The following is a 3,705-nucleotide window of genomic DNA, read 5'->3' as shown; positions in this document are numbered from 1 at the left end:
GGGCTATGGGCCGGTTTAGGGTCCTCACGAGCCCACCTAAAGCCCTCAAGAGTCTGCATAGTGCGCGGACTATCAAAGATCCGTAGGCCCGCATCCTGCTGGGGTTCCTGGCTTTCCAGCTCCACGCAATGCTTGGGGCTGCTTGAACATGTCATTCAAGCTTGGCTCCTGGGTCACGTAGCGACATACGGTAGGCGGCATTCTGAAGCCAACGTCGAAAATCACGAATAAATTACTTCAGTCATGTTTCAGAATTCAGGTCAACTGAAGGTTGAACTCTTTGCACGAGGAGCTGATTGACGCATCCCGAAAACAAATGCTCAGAGGGCAGGGTAATGGCGGTGTCCCAGACTCCCGTGCCATCAAGCTCCTCCAGGACGACTCCCAGAGCCGCAACACCAGTCTCCGATCTCGAACCTGTTCGGGGGCCAGTACAAGTCCACGCTGCGCTGCGTCAGTTGCGGGAACCAGTCGGCGAAGTTCGAGGCATTTTCACACCTCTCCGTGCCGATGCCTGCCAGGGCCAGTCAGTGCTCGCTCCACGAGTGCATCCAGCTTTTTGTGGAGGGCGACACAATCAGTGGCTGGACTTGCCCGGAGTGTCAAAGCAGTGACGACCGGGCCACCAAGCGGCTTGACATCTGGCGTCTTCCACCAGTACTGATCATCCACATACAGCGCTTCTTCAACGACGGCGCGTGGAAGAAGAATCAGTCCAGTGTCCTGTGTCCGCTAAAAAACCTGGACATGTCACGGCATTTGGCTACCAAGGATGCGCACCAACAGCACCACAGGTATCACCTGTACGGTGTGGTGAACCATTACGGTTCCATGGACAGTGGCCACTACACAGCCTTCTGCCGCGCACCCAACACGGACAGATGGCACAAGTACGACGACCATCAGGTGCACGAACTGAGCGGGGGGAGCGTGCGAAGCTCGGCCGGATACTTGTTGTTTTACTCGGCCATCGACCAGCGGCTGTAGCCTCTGCCACTTTCGCCCGTAACCAACCGAACGTTTAGTTCGTCCTCCATTCTTGAGGGCACTGTGAGTTTGTAACGTGACTGCAATGATTTTGTTACGAAAATATATTTATCCTCATGAAGCTGGAAAAAATTGAAAGTTCATATCACCAGAGTCCATCAAAAGTTAACTTTCGCCTATTTCGACTTTTTCGACCCTCCCCCTCCCCCACCATGGCGAAGTTTGCCCTCGAGGATCTCAGGGCGAATATAAGACACACGGGGGCCACGTGGGCCTCCGAAGCCTGCGCGTCATGCCTGGGGTCTTCAGAGGTCAACGACATGGAGCTCTTACGAGAATGGCGCGGAAACAGCGCGGCTCCTCGGTGACCAGCATGGCTCCTACCGGTTTGTCAGGAGCCAGTAGAGGTCATCAGAAGTAGTTTCGACAATTACTTTTGATGGAGACACGCTAGAGTGATAGAAGATCCTGAATGCATTCAGCTCAACAATACACCTCGACTTTTGGGCAGCATGACCTCTTTCTGGCAGAGCATGAGCTATTATTGACCATTCAGCGTGTCTCGGCAAGAGAAACATAATGATAGTAAAAACAAAAACTTCCGAAGGCATCACTGACGGAGGAGCGGGAGCAGGCGTGTTAATCGAGAGGCCGGACGGCGAGGTGACGGAGCTCCGCATCGCCGCCGGCCGCCTCTGCTCCAGTTACAGAGCGGAGATGATGGCGCTCCAAGCAGCTGCCGACTACCCAACAGGCGACCCCGCACACGAGGAGGACCCCGATCATCTTCTGCGCCGACTCCATGGCGGCACTCGCGCGCCTCCGTGAGGGACCGGTGGCGCATTCGCCGTCGACCTGCATCAGAGCTGTGCCGGTCACATGGGCAGAGGCCGTCAACTATCCGCACCGGGTGCCAGGACAAGATGTGTACGGCAGCGTGTGCAGGCCTCTGCCGAGAAGAGCCGGTCTCGCCAAAGGCTGCTGTTTGCGACTTCCGGTCCCATGTTTGTGGCATACGTCTGGTCCAGCCCCGACTCCCAACCTCGTGGACCGTGTCCGCCCACGACGGCGGCTGGCCGACAACTGGCGTCCGCCGCCGACCGGCACACAGCGAGCGGGCCACGCGCCACCAGCGGAACAGCGCGGATCGGTGGCGCAGTGGCGGCGCCAGGCACACGGAACAACGGGGCAGCGCCTCCAGCCGATCCATCGGGAAACGGTGATCTTGCCGGAGCAGTTTTGCTCAATGTGCCGTTCAAAGTTTGTTTTATTTTTAAAGCGAGCAAGCAATCAACATGATCAGTTAAACGCCGTCGATAGGGAGGACCTATAAAGCGATAGCTGTGCCAGGTCTACTCCTCTACCAAGTAGCCGTCACTAGAAACTGTAGCTGCCATAGTGATAACAGGTGGCGCATTTTCAACAGGACAAAATGTGATCAGGTTTTTATGGATGAACGCTTTAAAAAATAACTTTTCATGGTCGGAAGTAGCACAATGGTGAGAGTCAATACAAAACATAATTGAAAACAGGTCTAAACAGCCAATATATTTTCAGAATCACATGTTATGTGCGACGAAAAGTCGTAACTGACAACACAGTCCACTCAAAGCATGCATATAGGTGCGAAAATCCGCGGCGAAACCAAGACCTTACTTCTACAGGATCATTTCTATAGGTCTTATCGCGATCATTCACTCGAATTTTCGCGTGTCTCAAACCACGATGAGGAGTTGTGGTGAATTCTCTTGAGCGGGAAGCGGTTCATAAGGTGCCCTTTGGGTGACTTTTGATCATTGAAGACCGTTTTGTCATTTGCCTTGGTGGGTGACGGGGGACAGTTCACGTTCTGAGTGGTTTGACTCATTATCATATGAATGATGCGAGATGGTGGAAAGTTTGCGTGCCTTTACTTCTTACATCCCATGTCGGGAGGTGATCTTGAAGTGGAAATACGATAAACTATTTTAACATTTAACCCGAACCGATTGTGTCTTTCGATATTTTGTGGTAGACTAGCGCCTTACATATGTCGGAAAACCCAATTTTGAGTTGTTCCTGGCCTGCCGGCAGATTCAGGTCAGGACGCTTTGGAACTTGATTGATGCTTATCGTGAAATCAAGCAACGTTTTCTGACTCTCATTGGTGTCTTGCCGTCTCGCTACCTCATTTTTCTTTCTTTCAGGAAGACGCCGGAAGGATACTGAGTGAGCGTGCAGAGACGCGACTCAGCTGCTCCCGAGTCATGCTAAGTGGGAGCAGAGTGACTCGGCTGCCCCCGAGTCACATACTGAGTGAGCGTACAGGGACGCGACTCGGCTGTTCCTAGTCACCACGTCACCAGTCACCGTGTCTGGGCGACTATGAGCGGCACCATCCGAAGCCGAGCCCGGAACACCGCTGTCCAGCCGTCAGGTGTCCAAACAGGGACACATTGAGGAGCAGAGGCCCGCCGGAAACTATAACAACAGCTACCGAAAACGGCTCCTTCTCCGGACCGGAGTGACGGGGCTGCCCCCGCCCACGGGCACCTGAAAGCCCGTCTCCACGCACGGCCATGGCCCCAGCGCGGATCCCGATAGGCGGCGGAGCGGCGCTGGCACCTGGGACTCGACTGGCGCAGACCGGAGCAGCGACTCCGGGCGCCCCACCCGCCGCCCGGCCGGTCGGCGGCCGACTGCCGTGCCTCTGCCACGGGACGCGCCGCCGCGTCCCTG

The 3,705-nt window shown here is 55.2% G+C and overlaps 1 non-coding gene across 1 annotated transcript; it reads left to right on the top strand.

The window, feature by feature from the left end:
• Positions 1-2,633: 2,633 nt before the first annotated feature.
• Positions 2,634-2,845, top strand: LOC122383519. The gene has a single exon (XR_006256855.1). It is a non-coding gene; the product is annotated as a small nucleolar RNA U3 (small nucleolar RNA).
• Positions 2,846-3,705: the final 860 nt, after the last annotated feature.

This window comes from Amphibalanus amphitrite, unplaced genomic scaffold (assembly GCF_019059575.1).
Source record: "Amphibalanus amphitrite isolate SeventyFive unplaced genomic scaffold, NRLGWU_Aamphi_draft 000165F_arrow, whole genome shotgun sequence".
Taxonomy (NCBI): Eukaryota; Metazoa; Arthropoda; class Thecostraca; order Balanomorpha; family Balanidae; genus Amphibalanus; species Amphibalanus amphitrite.
This window is presented reverse-complemented; position numbering and strand designations above follow the sequence as displayed.